Source organism: Dipodomys merriami, unplaced genomic scaffold (assembly GCF_024711535.1).
Source record: "Dipodomys merriami isolate MVZ:Mamm:240054 unplaced genomic scaffold, mDipMer1.0.p SCAF_3, whole genome shotgun sequence".
NCBI classification, from domain to species: domain Eukaryota; kingdom Metazoa; phylum Chordata; class Mammalia; order Rodentia; family Heteromyidae; genus Dipodomys; species Dipodomys merriami.
In genome coordinates, this window is record NW_027204492.1 from 83,636,352 (window position 1) to 83,654,305 (window position 17,954).

The 17,954-nt window shown below is 43.1% G+C and overlaps 1 long non-coding RNA gene across 3 annotated transcripts in view; it reads left to right on the plus strand.

The window, feature by feature from the left end:
- The window catches only part of LOC138840334 (uncharacterized), a 245,295-nt gene that overhangs the window by 171,121 nt on the left and 56,220 nt on the right, over positions 1-17,954 (plus strand). The window contains exons 3-5 of one of the 3 annotated variants that reach the window (XR_011376067.1): positions 2,122-2,212; positions 8,040-8,099; positions 10,279-10,546. The exons of 1 other annotated variant lie outside the window; for it this stretch is intronic. This is a non-coding gene — a long non-coding RNA (uncharacterized lncRNA). Of the gene's footprint in view, positions 1-2,121; positions 2,213-8,039; positions 8,100-10,278; positions 10,547-17,954 lie in introns of those variants that run through there. One more of the 3 variants, XR_011376068.1, reaches the window with a different exon arrangement.

Genomic DNA, 17,954 nt, shown 5'->3' on the forward strand with positions numbered 1-17,954 from the left:
ATTTTTAATGCATCATTAAAAAAATAAACCAAATTAAAAACCGAGAGTGCAAGTGGCTCACACCTGCACTCCTAACTACTGAGAAGGCTGAGATTCAAGTATCACACTTTGAAGACAGCCCAGGTAGGAAAGTCTGTGAGACTCTTACCTACAAGTGGAGCTGTGGCTGAAGTCCTAGAGTGTTAGCCTTGAACAAAAATGCTGGCAAACAGCATGCAGGCTCTGAGTTCAAGCCTCAGAACTAGCTCAAAAATGCATCATAGACCTAAATGTAAGAGCTAAGATTAGAAAACTAAAAGTTATCAATCTCCCAGAAGAAAATTCAGGGGCCCTGCCCAGGCTAGCCCCACCCCCATAAACTGAGAACAATGGACTCCACTAAGAGGCACCCTCACCACAGTGCCATCTCTCTTGTTTTAGGAGACACAGTCAACTTAAAAGTCTAAATTCTAGTTATTAAAAAAAAAGTCTAAATTCTAGGGAACAGAAAATATAGAAAGATGAATCGTTTGAGGCCAACCTAGGCAAAGTTACTGAGTCCTTAACTCAAACAACATAAAAACAAAAGTTCTTGGGGAAATGCTCCAGTGGTTGAGTATTTGATTTGCCCACATGAGGCCCTGGATTTCAGCACCACCACAAATAAATGCCACACAGTACAGTAAGTGTCCCACAAAGGTTCATCTGGTGAAGGATGATTCACCAGAGTGGCATTATTTGAGATGTTGGAAGCTTTAGGAGGTGGGGCCTTGGCAAGTCCTTCGTCCTTGGGACATGGTCCTGAAGGCAAACAATCCCTGATTTGGGCTCTTCTTGGTGTTGGCACTGGGGCTGTGTTATGATCTGTTTACTTTGTCATTCCTATCATGCTCATCAGAAGCCTAACCATGGGGATTTCTGATTTCAGACTGAAATCACTAGAAGAGGATGCCCAATGACCCGTTCCTCCACACTTGCTTCAGATACTTTATTATACTACCATGTAGCTGAATAACATAAAATTGGCACCCAGGAGTGGGACACACACTGATGTCACTATATATGTGAAGATGTGGAGGAGCCCTTGTAGTTAGTCAGTGGAAGAATTTGGAGGAATTTGGAGGGGCAGCTTAGAGAAAGCCTAAAGTGCTTACATGAGCTTAGTGGGTGGGTAGTAAATGTCATGCTGCTGCAGTGGTACACAGCAAGGAGGCTGCAGCCATTTTTTTTTCTGCGTCTTAATGGCCAGTGCACAGCTAGGCACCACAGAGAGCTGGCCAGACAAGATCTCTCCAGAGAGCAGATTATCTGCTGCTAAAGGATAGGCTAGGTGATCGGTTCTGGTTTAGAGTTAGGAGGCTAAGGCACATGCCTGCTGTTTGATTTTTATTTTCAGTGTTCTTTTTTCCTTTTGACCTGGATGGAAGAAGCTGACGCTGAAAGCAGAATCAAGAAGTTGCATGTATTTGAGCTGCAGCCAAGGCAGAGCAACCCAGATGTGGAAATCATGGTCTCTATGGAGCTGCTTTGGCCTGTCAGCTTACTGGGGAGACGCTACCCCTGTCTACCATGAGACGGGGTTGTTTTGTAATCACAGGAACTTTCAGTCCTCTGAGTGTTGATCTCTGTTCCCAGGTAGTTGAAAAGAAACCTTTCATTGACATGAGCCCTCCCTGAAAATGATAAAGCAAAAGGAGTAGGACAAGACATTCCCTAGCTCAGAGAGACATTTTATTTTTTTTTATTTTAATTTTAATTAGCTTTTAATTTAATTTAATTTTAACTAACCTTGCAAAACAAACAGTTATCCCAAGGCCAACATCAGCTGTTTTCCCACCCAAATGGACCCTCCAAGGGATTCTTCAATGCTTTGAGGCAACCCCTGAGTTGTCCTCAGTATTGGTTACAAACCCTGTGATAAAACTACATCAATTTTTACACTATTCGGGGGAGAAGACAAGAACCACAGTTGGCTCTGCCTGATACAGAGCACACTGTGAGGATGAGCCTCATTCACGATGGCTCCATTCTAGCAATCACCCTCTCAGTACACTGTTCCTACTCTGGCTATAGAGTAGGCTTATTCCCATGGGCCCTGGTGCCTTGCCGTCCACATTAATGTGTCTCTACTCTCCCATGTAGCCTGATGCGAATGGATCTTCCTGAAGCCTGCCTATTGAGGACCCACTGTGTTGTTCACATGTGTAGTTTGTATTTCCAAAGGCCTGGAGAAGTAAGTATCCAAACTCTCATCTACAGACAAGGGAGCAAACGGAAAGAAGTTAGGTGGGCCTGGGAATCACATACTAATTCTGTCTGACTCCCAAACAAGGTCACTTTACATTCAAAATGACACCCTTTGCTTTTGTTACCCTGCTCAGGTACAAACATTGTGCCCGATGATGAGGTTCTCTTCATCATTGTCACACTTGTCGACTTGTGGAACACAGGTACCTGTTAGGGCAAAGCCATCAGGAAAAGTTACAGTACACTTTGTTCTTCCCGCCTTCCCCTCCCTCTAAGCATTAATAGTGCTGACACAGTTTCCCTAAAGTCCCTTTGTGAGAAAAGCTTGCTTCAGAACTAACAGCTGAGCAGGACTTGATCTTGTAGGGTTCCCTGGGGGAGGCACTGCCATATCAGAGGTATTTTGTCAATCTTCCTCCACCCCCATGTTGTATCTCAATCCCTTCGATGTCAGTCTCTTTAAAGGGCAAGAATATAGAGGCAAACAGATCCAGAGAAAGTGTTTGTAGTGGCTTCAGCATAGCTGCAGAGTTGGACATACCCTGAAGGTTAGGGGGGGGGGCAAGGCTGGGGATAGAATCCTGGCACTACCTGTCTACATCTCTGTTCTTCACCTGCCTTCACTATCTGGTATGTAAAATCCAAGTGCCTCCCTCATGAGCTTGTCCTCACCCAGCACATCCATCCTGAGCCAGTCCTCCACCAGTCCCTTCAGGATAGGAAGGTGAGATACCCTCCATCATGTTCCTGGGGGACAGAGACTTTACCTCTGAGGACATTCTCCTCAGAACCACCCCTGAGTAGAAACCTCTGTCTGCAAGGAACTGGCTGTAAAGCATCCCTGTGCACCCTGTCTTGTATCTAGACAGGTGCTGTCTAGCTAGCTGGTGCTTAGAATTTCATTCTTTAGCGATAAAAGGTCCTTTACTCTAGCTACTTGATCCATCCTGAGTAGTTGCTATTTCTGCAGTAGAAAGGATTCTGGAGTTACCAACCTTTGCCTTGTGCCTTGTGTGCAGTGCACATAGTAGGTGCCTCAAACCTCTATTCAGAAGGAGGACTGTTGAGTGGATTTAGGCCGGCTAATTGGGCATGTGGTTCTGTGGCTACAGTGCAGACTGATGTCATGTGAGATAAGGACAGGAACCCAGATAAACTTGTGAGGCAGACTCACCTGGTTCTAATCTTGGCAGGTTTACTAAACCCTCCAGTTCTCTCACTCTTCCTTCCCCACTTTCTTCCTCCTTTAGGCGCAACAGCCCCACAGACTTCCCCACAGCCTCTGTGACCAATAATATTCCCTCTCTGTCTACATGACCAAGCAGAAGCTCCTCCATCTGACCCTGCTCCCCTGGCCCCTAGATGTTACCACTGCCATATAACTCTCTCTCTCTCTCTCTCTCTCTCTCTCTCTCTCTCTCTCTCTCTCTCTCTCTCTCTCTCTCTCTCTCTCTCTCTCTCTCTCTCTCTCTCTCTCTCTCTCTCTCTCTCTCTCTCTCTCTCTCTCTCTTCCTTGATTGCCCTAGTACCGTGCCTGTGCCCGACTGGTGGGCTCTGCCTAAGATTCTCCTTCCTTCCTAGTCGTTGCCTCTGGAAAGCCAACTTGGCTGACTCTTATTTCCTATCACATTCATGTCAGAATGTCACCTCCAGTGACTTCCTCTGGTAACTTCCATTTTCTACCCTGGAGGTCACCCAGCTATACCCTTATCTCCTATGCCATTCCCATGATCTAAATAGCTTTCTCTTGCCCTTCTTCCTGTCATCCTTCCTTTCTGGCTTCCTTCTCCTTCCTCCTTCTTCTCTCCCCCTCCTCTACCTTGATAATCACAGAGCCCTTCACCTTCTAGCATACTATACAGTTTGCCAGATACCATGTTGTGGTTTCACTGTCTGCCTCTATCCTCCAGTGTTTCACTGTCCCACCCCAAAAGTCTAGTCTAGGACCCTCTTCTTGACATTCCACCTGGGATGATTTCCAGGTTTGTGACAGAGCATAAGCTAACACACACACACACACACACACACACACACACACACACACACACACACACACGTAAATGATGATCATCAAGAAATCTCATTGAACACCTGGCACCAATGGCTGATACCTATAATCCTAGCTACTTAAGAAGCTGAGATCTGAGGATCATGGTTCAAAGCCAGCTGAGGCCGGAAGGTCTGTGAGACTATCATTTCTGGTTGGATACCTGAAAGCAGATATGGAGGTGTGGCACAAGTGGTAGTGCACCAGCCTGGAGCAAAAACAAAACACTAAGAGACTGCACCCAGGCATGAGTTCAAGCCCTAGTATTGGCAAAAAAGAAAAAAAATACATGTACATTGAGATATCTCCTCCACCTTTGAGCAGTCCTCTTCTGCATCGTGGAATGAGAGAAAAGTAGTTAGACCTGTTCTGGCATCTTTCTAATGGGTTGTGACTTGCTTTCCCTATCCTGCAGTTGATGATATTTCCCTTAGACTTCATACCCACAGCAGAAAGCAGTGGGCTCCACAGCAAGCAAAGCTTGGAGGCAGGAAGGTGAGTTTCTGCAAGGCTCACATGTCATCAAGAAGGACTCTTCCAAAGAATGCAGTTGATAGGTGCTTTTGGCTGGTAGGCTTGCCCCACAGACATTCATAACTCTCTGAGTTTTGGTCAGCTAAAAAAGAAGTATGTGGTTGCTTGGCATCAGACAAAGAGTTATCATGTGACAATCCACTAGAAACACAGGTGCCAGGGAGAAACTCACCTTCACCTGCCATCTCACCCCGACTAGTGCAGTGGACAGTCAGTGGCCTGTCTTTGTCACTGATAGGGAGTAGTGCAGACAGGAACAAAGTTGTTTTCTCTGTCTTTGAACCTTTTTGCATGGTGCCGAATGTGTTGAGTCAGTTCTCAGAACCATGATAGGGGCAAGGATGAATACATTCTGGAGCACTTTGCTGTTTCTTTGACCCTACCCACATTTCTGTTAGTTGATTTGTGTACTAGGCTGGTATAGGTCAACTAACACTTGGTCAGGCTCATTGTGTCCCGTGGGCACAGATGACATTTGGCTGTAGCTCTTTTTGTTCCCCAGCCCTGGGTTCTTCTTTCCAAGATTATGTGTCTAGGCTAGATATTGGTGAATCTTGCCTGTAATCCTAGCTACTGGGGAGGTGAACATGGGAAAGAACTGATTTTGAACCCTGTGCAGACAAAACATTCTCAAGACACCTAATTAGAAAAGGCTAGGCATGGAGGTGTGCATCTGGCGTCCTAGTTATAATACAAAGCATAAATAGGGAGATTGGTGCTTCTGGCCAGCCTGGGTGGAAAAAGCGAGACTGTACCTCAAAGTTAATCAGAGCATAATGAAACTGAACACTGTTTGAAAAGGGAAAAGAGAAATGAGACTACAGTATAAAGAATAATTTGTTCTATGTGCATACATTTTATGTATGTAAATATCATAATGAAGCCCTCTCATATTATCAGTGCATACTAATTCAAAGATGAATAACAATAAAAACAACAAGACCAAAAAGGGCTGGAGGTGTGGTTGGGGATGTAGTACACCTGCCTAGCCAAAATCAGGTCCTGAGTTTAACCCCACCCCCACCCCAGTCCCACCCTCCTCTATCCAAAGATATTTGTGAAGAGGTTGGATGAAATGCCAGGAAACCTCCTCAGATAAAGGCCAAATTGACCTTTGGAAAGATGCTCCCAAGAGGTAGACCTTCATGTGGTCCCAACAGGTACCTGGGAGACAGGCTATGAAATGTAGGTGGGGAAAGCCACTCCCACTGGAGGTCACAAACTCCAAACAACTCGATGACACATCAAACCCAGGTATTGACCCAAGAGAGCCCAGCTGTGAGGATCCTAAACTAGATACACAGGCTGCCGAATGATTTGTAGAACTGAACCTCCTCAGAAAGCTCAGAGAGTGGAGAGAGAGACATAATACCAGCCCTGGGATGTACAATTCTAAAATAGGCTTACGACCGTTTTTAGCAATCTCTTAATCCATACAGATAAGCAGATGGCTCATAGGCCAAGACTTCACTCTGAGTTCCCCCAAGCCACAGAATTACCCAGCCCATACCCTGGGACAGAGACACATGGAACAGCTGACTGCACAGGGACAAGGACCAGGGAGTCCTCATGCAAGCAACATCTAAGGGACCACAGATTTCCATGTGGCCCAGATTTGCAATCCTAGACAAAGTCAACCCCACAATATGCCAACAACCTCAGCTGTTGGAACACAGGCTTATCGCCAGGTCATGAAGGTCATTCTGAGGATCCAGATCCCAAGAAGGTTAGACTTAACTGCTAGGTTTTGATAACCTCTATGCTCTCACAGGATAGAGTACAGAAGAACCCTTAGATGCCCAAAGGTCTATCCTGCACTTCAAATTTCAGTTTGACCCCAAACCCTAATTCTTAATCTTCACGGTAGGAACTATGCAGGTAGTAAATTGTATACACAGTATCTAACACCTACCAGGTACTTCACACCAGGGCAGATGCACCCAAGCAGCATAGAGCTCTCATCCTGGATGCAAGCCCTCCATAGTTCAAAGGCCTCATACCCTGCACGCAGACCCCCAAGCCCTCAAACACTTGTCAAGTTGTCACAAGGACCCTCAAATCAGTCAGAGACATCACACTCTACCTGCAGGCCACAAAACAAGACAATCATGCTGTCTTGCTATGCAGATACCTACAAAGTCACCCTATGTGGGATCCATACTAGATTGAGCCCCAGTAAGGTACCACTAGTGTCCTGATACAAGGACAGTGACAGAGAATGAAAGAGATAAGGGATGGAGAGAATGAGGATAGGGAGACCACGTGGAAAATGTGCTGTCTCTGCTGGGCTAGCCTCTGCCTACCATGGACCTGGCACCCGAGGATCCTGCTCTTCCAGGGCAGAGAAGCCCAGGTTCTGCCATCAGGGACTGTTTCCAGGCAGTATCTTGCTGCTCTAGGCCTAATAACCACCTAGACTGGGTGATCTGATCCTGAAACATGGGCGCCCTCTAGCTGTTGAAGTAAGGATGCCTTCAAGGTTTGGAGGGTTCGTGCTGTTCTTGAGTAGCAATCCCACTGCCCACCAGACTGGGCTGTCCTAGTACTGCATGTGGGGAGCTGAGTGGACCAGGCTGGTCCCTGACCACAATTTGAGCATAGGTTACACATGTGCACCACCATTCTTTGATACAAATCGACTGCCTTTCAATTATGTGATATATTGGACTCTTTCCATATCTATCAGTCTTACATCAACTCGTGGACACGCGGTCTTTATCTGAATTTAAGAAGAGAAATGTGTTTAATGTAGTATATGTATTACTTTTACTGATCATTGATACCCCTCCCATTACTAAGTGCCTGTGTTGGCTTTTTCTTACTTTTCTTCTGTTGCTAATACTATTTGTTATAATAGAGGATGATAACAAAATTTGCCATGTTTATGTGATTTTCCAATCATAGAGTTTAATCATGTTCACTAGGCTAATAAACATAGAGCTCATGACAAGTTTGTATGTGTGTCGCTCAGCAATGTAAAAACATTGGAAAGACTAATACAAGTTAATGTTCTATGTGAGTGTGTGTGTGTGTGTGTGTGTGTGTGTGTGTGAGAGAGAGAGAGAGAGAGAGAGAGAGAGAGAGAGAGAGAGAGAGAGAGAGAGAGAGAGTTTGTGTGTGTGTGTGTGTGTGTGTGTGTGTGTGTGTGTGTGTGCATGCTCATCCTGGGGGTTGCATTTGGGGAATGGGTGCTATCACTGAGTTTTTGTGTGTTTTTCTTTTTTTACTCAAGGCTTGCACTCTACCAGTTGAGCCACAGCTGCACTTTCAGCTTTTTGGTGGTTAATTGGAGGTAAGAGTCTCATAGATTTTTGTTTTTTCTTTTCTTTTCTTTTCTTTTTTTGGGGGGAGGGGGTCTGGTCCTTGGGCCTGAACTCTGGGCCTGGGCGCTGTCCCTCAGCTCTTCACAGCGCCACTTCTGGCTTTTTTCTTTTGGCTTATGTGGTGCTGAGGAATCGAACCCAGGGCCTCATGCATGCAAGGCAAGTGCTCTACCACTGAGCTACCTTCCCAGCCCCTCTCATGGATTTTTCTCCAGGGGATGTTTTTAAAGCACAATCTTCAGATCTCAGCCTCCTGAGTAATTAGAATTGACTATAGGTTTGAGCCACTGGTGCCCAGATACTAATGTCCTTCTTAAAAATTGGTTAAATTTGGCCGGGCGCCGGTGGCTCACGCTTGTAATCCTTGCTACTCAGGAGGCTGAGATCTGAGGATCGCGGTTCAAAGACAGCCCGGGCAGGAAAGTCCGTGAGACTCTTATCTCCAATAAACCACTCGAAAACCGGAAGTGGAACTGTGGCTCAAGTGGTAGAGCGATAGCCTTGAGCTGAAGAGCACAGGGACAGCGCCCAAGCCTAGAGTTCAAGCCCCAAATCCGACCAAAAAAAAAAAACCAATTGGTTAAATTTGGAAGCTCCTGTAACTATTAATCACCAATTTGGAAAACACATTAAAAAAGATATTTCAGATGACTACTGAAATGGTCTTTTTAATTCTGATTCTGTCCACTGATATCTAAAGGCAGGAACTTATAGGAATTACCATGTTGTAGCTGGTGTTGATTGTATGGCTTATGGTACTTACAATGTTATATTATATTTGCTGTATAGGCTGACCCAGGCAGGGAATATACACAACACTGGTATTTTAGTCACATCCACCTTGAAAATTGGTTAACTGTGTGCATACTTAATGCTTCAACAGCCACAAAAAGTAGAAAGTAGGCTCTCCTGTGCTGTTTTTATCAGTTACTCCAGACTTCATTTGGGGAAGAAAAAGTATTCTGTAAGATCTGGGGAATTTAGAATTTGACAGAATCTCAGAACATGCATTCACTGTCTCCAAACAGAAAGATACCATGGAGCAGTCTCTTGACTTCTCCATTTGGAAAAACAGAATCTCAGTTCAGATGTTCAAAGGTAACTCAAGGAGATATATTATGTCAAACAAAGCCTGAAAAGAATACTGTCCATACAGTTTATGCAATAAAAGTGGTGAATGCAATAATTGGCATTAAAATGATTTTATATTACCTTATCTGAATATACTATTTAAAATCGGAGGTAGAATATACTACTTAAAAATCAGTTACAGGATTTGACCAGAATTCCAGAATATTTGTTAGAGCTTCTACCAGAATCTATTTTACTGTCTCAGACTGTATACTATGAATACTATGTATACTATACATGTATAGTATATACTAGTATATACTATGCATATATGCATATACATATATATACTATATATATGTATATACTAGTATACTATGTATACATAGGATACTATGTATACTATGAACTACTATTTCCAATGTATAAAGTATTTGTTAAAATAAGAAGCTATCAAAAGATGTTAGTTTTTACATACTCTGAATTAAGAAAATGCTGTCATATATTCATTTTCCATATAGCATTGACACAAGTTCATTTGGAGGATTTTTGTTGTTGTTTTGTTTTTTGTTTTTAGTTGTTTTGTTGATAACACTGGGGTGTGGCCTCGGGGCATCCCACTTCTTAGAGAGGCACCCTAATACTTCTATCAAAGTTCCTAAAACAATATTTTTTTCAGATATATTCTCAATTTTTTTTTTTTATCTCCAGGCTAGTCTTAACTACCTCCTAGTTGGGAGTATAGGTGCATGCCACACCTTCAGCTTTTTTAGTAAAATTGGGTGTTGCTAACTTTTGTGTCCAGGCTGGCCGTGAACCATAATCCTCCCAATATCTGCCTGCTGAGTAGCTTAGATTACAGGCAATAGTCATCATGCACAGCTCCAATTTGTTTCTGAAGTGACATTATATGACTCAAGGAATAAGGCACTGCTGTCTGAGTTGTCTTTCAAAGACTTTATTATGTATGTAAACTCTTATTAATGTAGCAGTCATTAACAGCCTAATAGTGTAGAAAATGAATACAGATAATTTTCGCATTGCTGGTGGATAACATACCTGCTTCTGGTACTTGAGGCAGGTTCTAGGCTGGACAGAAAGTGGCCATTGACATCAAGACCACCTGCTGTTGACCTCAGGGCTTTGATGGAGATCATTCCAGAGAATCAACTCCCAGGTAAATCATTTAATGGGAAGGGGAAACAAAGGAGGAGGCAATAATGCTTGATAAGAAATGTACTCATTATATTGCCCATGGAATTGTAACCCCTCTGTACGGTATTTTCACAATAAAATAAATAAATAAATAAATAAAATGTAAAATGTTCTTGAGTGGCAGCAGAACATGAGAGGAATTGGAAGGTTCTATCTTTCCTTCTGAGAGAAATACGGAAAGTAGTTCAAAGAGACCTACATGCCTGGATTAACGAATCTCCACTTTAAATGAGTAGAATAACTGGAGGCATACTCTATTCTATTCTATTCTATTTTCTCTGTTCCTTCACTAAGCATAATGTTGACCTGGTTCATCCTTGTCCAAAATGGAAGGATCTAAGAGATATTCCAGTGTGTGTGTGTGTGCGTGTACGTGTGTGTGTGTGTGTGTGTGTGTGTGTGTGTGTGTGTGTGTGTGTGTGTGTGTGTGTACTACAACTTCTTTATTTACTCATCTTTTGAAGGGTATGTCATTCTACATGGTCCAGAAGGTCCCATGACTACAGAGTCCTGTCAAATACTAGAGCTGGTACCCATACTCTTGGCTAGCAGTTGTAAAAGGGGCTGACCAGACATGTTCACAAAATGTACAGGAAATATTCGGTGACCCCATTAATTTTTAAAATATTATTAATGTAGCTTTATTTCAATGGATTATGTTATATTAACTAAATTATTTTGCAATGCTTTCTAATAGGATATTTTTTTTACATATGTATGGTCTAATACTCTGTTATCTTCAAGTGGTTATACGAAGGTGTCTCAATTTAACCTGTTAATTCATGAGTACAATACCACACTCCTTCATCTACCCCAACATCATCCATCCAAGCAAGTTACCTGGCCACTATCCCAGGAGTTGCAGCTTGTTGGAATTTTCATTTGCTGGTTTTTGTTTTTGCTTTAAAAGGCCAGTATAGTTTTTTTTTTTTTAAGTAAAAGCGCACAACTTTTATTCCTTTTTTTGAGCATGAAGGAAGGGCTTGACCATACATTTACCATGGTGCAACACTTTCATCTAGCAGAGAAAAATGGTGACTTGTTCACATGGTCTGAGTTTTTTTTTAAACACTTTCTTAAATTAAAATTCATGTTGATCAACGACACCTGAATCAAACTGAATAACGACTAATGGACCAGGCAGTGCAGCAAAACCTGCCCAAGTAAAATTCCATTACTGTGCAATCCATTAGCCTTTACTGAGTTCTGTCCTTGAAATCATAGTGACAGCAGCAAGAAGTGACCTAAGATTGGAGGACTCTGGTGAAACTATGTGAAGGCACAGTAAAGTCCTTGCCAGTCTCCCTCACTTATGATGAGAACATTATGTCAGAAGGGGAAACTCAGGGGAAGAATAGCACAACATTCTCCAACAGGAAGTTATAACTGTAGCTGTTCAGCCAAGAGAACTCTAAGGCCTGCAGTTGTGATCACAAGGTGATGGCTCAGGAAGTCTGAGTGTGACTGAGGAGCTTCTGCTGGCTGTGATGAGTGGGAGAAGCATATCCAGCGGGGCTGGAGCAGATCCCAAAGGTTGAGGAGTGACGGTGATCAGGCAGAGTCTGTACATCTCCAATACTAGTATCTAATACTCATTGCTGATCAGGCAGCAATCAAGTCTTTCATACCTCTAATCCCAGGCCTAGGATAATACACAATAGCAGGCTAGGGGAAAAAATTGATAGAGTCGGGGCTAGGAAGTTGGCTCAGTGGTAGAGTGCTTGCCTTGCATGCCTGAGGCCCTGGGTTCAATTCTTCAGCACCACATAAGCAAAAAGAAAAAAGTCGAAAGTGGTGCTGTGGCTCAAGTGGTAGAGCGCTAGCCTTGAGCTGAAGAGCTGAGGGACAGCACTCAGGCCCAGAGTTCAGGCCCCACGACCGGACCCCCCCAAGAAAAAAAAATTGATAGAGCCACCCAAGAAGGACACAGGCAGAAATCTGAGAGCTGATACCTAGACCCTGAAGCTGCCAATCATAGCCCAGAGCCTGAAAATTTGTGGTACACAAAAGATGTTTAGATGCTGTTGCTGTGACTCCAAAGGCAGAACTCTGGAACGGTGCCTTCCCCAGCAATGGTTCTCCCAGTGTGCTTGGAGGTATTGATTCTCCTGATGGTTCTCTATTTTACCGTCATTTGATCCAGAATCCTTCAGTGCCAAGCTTAGGAATAATAGAGCAAAAGACCATGAAAGTTCCCCTCGCAGGAGTGAATCCCTGTTTCTCTAGCTATTAGATGGCAACAAAACCTACCCAAATGTGGTTCTTTGACCATTCAATCTATTAACAATTGTCGACCTGTGCTTTGAAAGACTCCATGTAGAAGCTTTCGTTCCCGGTGATTTGTTCTCCTGGTCCTTTGGAGGTATTACTGCTCTTGGCAATTCTGTTTTTCACCTGGGCGGGGTGCAGGATCCTTCAGAGCTAAGCTCAGGAAAACCAAAGTAAATACAGTGGCGCATCCATCCTGTGTGATGGCTTTGGGTTTCTCTAGTCTTTAGATGGCAGTATTGCGCCAAGCCGCAAAATTGCCAAACTCCTCTCCCGCTCTTCGTGCTTGAAAAAAATGGCCCAACTAATAGAATAGAACTGAAAACCCAAAAATGAACCCACAGACCTATCTGTGGGTTCATTAGCTACCTAATCTTCGATGCGGGAGCTAAAAAAATAAATGGAAGAAAGACTGCCTCTTCAGTAAATGGTGCTGGCAAAATTGGTTATTCACCTGTAGAAAACTAAAGCTAGATCCTTATATATCACCCCGCACAAGAATCAACTCCAAGTGGATCAAAGACCTCGGAAATAAAGCAGACACCCTGAAAATATTACAGGAAGGAATAGGAGAAACCCTAGGTCTCCTTGGCACAGGCCGAAATTTTCTTAGTAGAGACCCAGAAACACAACAAATCAAAGAAAGGTTGGACAAATGGGATTGCATGAAGCTGCAGAGCTTCTGCATGGCAAAGGACATAGCTAGCAAGATCAATAGAAAGCCCACGGATTGGGAGAAGATCTTCACTAGCCATACAATGGGCAAGAGTTTCATATCTAAAATATACTTGGAACTCAAAAAACTAAATCCCCCAACAGCAAATCCTCAAAGAAACAACTGCCTGACAAATAAGTGGGCTAAAGACTTAAAGAGAAACATCTCTGAGGAGGAAGTAAGAATGGCCAATAGACAGATAAAGAAATACTCAACCTCTCTAGCCATAAAAGAAATGCAAATCAAAACAACATTGAGATTCCACCCCACCACAGCTAGAATGGCTAGAATCAAGAAATTTAATAACAGATGCTGGAGGGGATGTGGCCAAAAGGGAATCCTACTGTTCAACCACTTTGGAAAGTAGTATGGAGGTTCCTCAAAAGACTCCACATAGAGCTCCCCTATGACCCAGCAATCCCACTTTTGGGCATTTACCTGAATGATCACAAAAAAGGCCATACTAAGGCAACCAGCACAACTATGTTTATAGCAGCATTATTTACCATAGCTAAGCTATGGAACGAACACAGATGCCCCTCAGTAGATGAATGGATCAAGAAAATGTGATATATATATATGTATATCATGGAATTCTATGCCTCCATCAGAAAGAATGACATTGCCCCATTTATTAGGGAATGGAAAGACTTGGAAAAAATCAGGTTAAGTGAAGTAAGGCAGGCCCAAAGAAACACAGGTCCCATGGTTTTCCTTATTTGCAATAACTAGTACATGTGAAGGACAAGCAAAAAAAGGCCAAAAGCTATGCACATACGGCCATGTAAGATGATGTTAAGGGAAATGAAGCCCAAGATAGGGACACAAATATCTTTTTGTCTTTCTTGCTATTGTTTCTAACGTATTTATAATGTACCACATGATTTTTTTTTGTTTCTTTGGTATGTTCCTCCCCATGGTATAAGCCCTGTTTTCACTGTATTTGATGCCAGCGCCCTGCATCTTGTATATACATTTCTCTAATTCAGGGAGGGGAAGGAAAAAAAACAAAATGCTTAAATAAAGATACAGGTTGACCCATTGTAACAATGAGATGTTCAAAAAACTATGTTGAAAACAAACTTTACAACTTTGGCAGGGGTGGGGGGACGTGGTAGGTGGGAGGGAAGGGATAGTAAGGGGAAAACAAAGGAGGAAGCAGCAATGCTCAATAGGAAATGTACTCATTACCTTGCTCAAGTAACTGTAACCCCTCTGTACAGCATTTTTACAATAAAAAACGTACTAAAACAAAACGGTCCAGGCAACTAAAATACTGTGTTGGATGAAGGTTTCAATTCAAATCGGGAAAGCTAGCTGTGTAGATGTCTGCTTAAAGAAATGAAAGCAGTCAAACTGGACACATTTTTTATCCTTTTAAAGCTTTTCCTCTGAAAACTGACCTTAAAAAAATTGTGGTGACAGTCTGGGGCCTTGAAATCAGGATATGAGTGATATCTCTTTTGTTTCCTTTTTCCTTCCTTCCTTCCTTCCTTCCTTCCTTCCTTCCTTCCTTTCTTCCTTCCTTCCTTCCTTCCTTCCTTCCTTCCTTCCTTCCTTCCTTCCTTGTCAGTTGTGGAGCTTGAACTCTGGGCGCTGTCCCTCAGATCTTCAGCTCAAGGCCAGAGCTCTACCTCTTGAGCCACAGCACTGCATTCCGGCTTATTTGCGATAAGAGTCTCACAGACTTTCCTGCCTGGGCTGGCTTTGAACTGCCGTCCTCATATCTCAGCCTACTTAGTAGCTAGAATTACAAGCCTGAGCCACCAGCGACCGGCATCTCTTGTTTTCTTCTGTTCTTACCACTTCTGGGGCTTAAATGCAGAGCCAAGGCATTGTTTCTGAGCTTTTTTTGCCCAAAGTTAGTGCTCTACCCATTGAGCAACAACTCTACTTCTGGCTTTTTGGTAGTTTTTATTGGATAAGTCTCTTGGACTTTCTTGCCAAAGCTGGCATGGAATCAATCCTCAGAACTCAACCTCCTGAGGAGCTCTGCTCAGCCTCAAAATGACACTCTTGTTCTTTACTTGAATAAGTTCAATGGTTTCAGGTTCTATGTATAAGTAATAACATGTAGTATATATCTCTGCTGATTAGGACATCAGGGGTTGAGACCGAGAGATATCATTTGAAACTTTCACTTGAGGAATAGCAAAATTTCAAGCAGTTGCCTAAATGAATAATAAAGCCTTTGGAACTTTTCCTAGGCAGAGGATTACTGTATCAGGAATGTTGTGTTCATGAATACAAATACTTCTATCTGTCTGCATAGATGCTTCCATTATTAGAAATGTACTGATTATGAATACAGATATTATCTTCAAGTAGTTATACAAAGCTGTTTATGAATACAATGCATCTTGATCCATGTCACCTCTTGACATTCTTACCCATCCCTCCCAACCCACTCCCAATACATATTCTTAGGCACACAAATAGTAAGCTGTGGTGTGTAGTTTGTGTTCTCAGGAGTTCCTCTTACACAGCTCACAATTTGGTATGATGACCTGCTGCCATCCCCACTGCCATCATCTCATTTCTCCAGAGCCAGAGACATGTGGAAAAGAAAGCCAGGAAGGAAGCCCAGATGAGCAAGTAGCTTTGAAAAGGTAAGTTACTAGTTGGAGGCCAGTGGCTCAGGCCTGTCATTCTGGCTACTCAAGGAGGATGAGATCTTAGGATCACAGTTCAAAGCCAGCCCAAACAGAGTCCATCACCACTTAACCAGGAAAATGGTTAAGTGGGAATGGAGGCATGACACAAGTGGTAGAGTGCCAGCCATGAACAACAAAGCTGAGGGAGACCCAAGGCAAAACAACAACAAAAATGACAACAGAAATGTAAGGCAGTGCACAATGTAACACTGGCTCCTCTATTTCATTCATGTGTGGTTCTCTTAATTAGATTGGAAAAAGTCTGAGTCTCTGTCTGGGCAGCTGCTATCAGAGGACCATAAGGAGTATCACACTGCTTGGTGGGCAATGTGAAATTCTGTAGGGAGGAAACACTGTGGAGGTGGAAGGCTCTCTGTAGAGCAGAGCAACGCATGACGCTCAGGCACACTCCAACCCAACAGATATTCCACAGGATGCTCACTGAACAAGTGACCACCCCCACCTGCTGGGTCTAAGGGACACTTAAACTTTTTCAAGCTGGTTTACATGCAGTGTGGTTAGATGGTATTTCTTTTTCCTACCATAAGCATCATTTTAAAGAAATAAGATTAAAAATAAATTAGGAAATAGGTTCCATATAGACCATACAAATTAACTCCATGCATACACATATCTATTTAATTATATACAAATTAGGTATCTCAAGCACTATAATAAAAGTGTTAACACAGGATTTCCAAGTCTTGCCCATGAGAGAGAGAGAGACAGATAGACAGACAGCAGACAGACAGACAGATAGACGGAAGGAGGGAGGGAGAGGCGGGGGGGAAGGACAGGGAGAAAGACTTCAGTGGCAGGGTCCCCGGTGGGAGTAGAAGCCCTGAAATCTGGAGAATAAGGAGATGATTTTGGAGAGAGGCAGGAGTCAGGTCTTAAGGAAGATAATTTTTTGTGGGCTAGAGTTTGAACTCAGGGCCTGGACACTGTCCCTCACTTTTTCTTTTTTTCTTTTCTTTTCTTTTCTTTTTTTGTGGTCAAGGCAAGCACCCTGTCACTTGAACCACAGCTCTACTGCCCACTTTCTTTTTGTTTTATAATTGGAGGTAAGAGTCTCAGAGACTTTCCTGCCCAAGCTGGCTTTAAACCGCAATCCTCAAATCTCAGCTTCCTGAGTGGATAGGATTACAGGCATGGACCATCAGCGCTTGGCTTTGGGAAGTATTCAATGTCATGGAGAAGCAACACCAAGTCACACCTTCTGTGACCTGACCTGGGGCACACCCTAAGCCAAGGTACAGCATCAACTGTCCTATAAAAAAAGCTAGAAATTTATTGGAATGATTCAAACAATATAAAATGAAGTGTACTTATGTTCCCTGGAGAGAGAAACCTCTCTCTCAGAATGCTGGGACAGCATTCTGGGGAAGGGTCATCCAGGGAAAGCTGAGAAAGTAAACAGAGAAAGAAAGGCTCTCTGGTTGACCAGAGAAGTCTAAGGGGATCTTGGTGTCCTTCCCTATAGGATATGAAGTGTTATATGAAGCCCTCCCTCCCAAGTATCCCGTAGTGGCATCAGTAGATATAATGATAGGAAATGAGCCAGGCTCCTGTCCACGTACTTTCCCTGTACTACCTTGTTATATCCTCACAAGTACAGCCCAGTAGTTGGGTATTGTGATTTACTATTAGCAAACTTATTTATTGGAGACAATAGTTACCTTCTCAGGATAATGTATACAATACACACAGTAGAACTGGGGAACAAGGACATTTGTATAGAATCAGAGCAAGTGTCCTTAATGACTATACTACACTGTTCTCACAAAAACAAAATCCAAACATCCACAATGCTCACCAAATAAGAAATTATGCTATTGGCTATGAGCAAGTAGAAATTCCATCAATCAGACGTAGAATGGCAATTTTTCACACAAAAACGG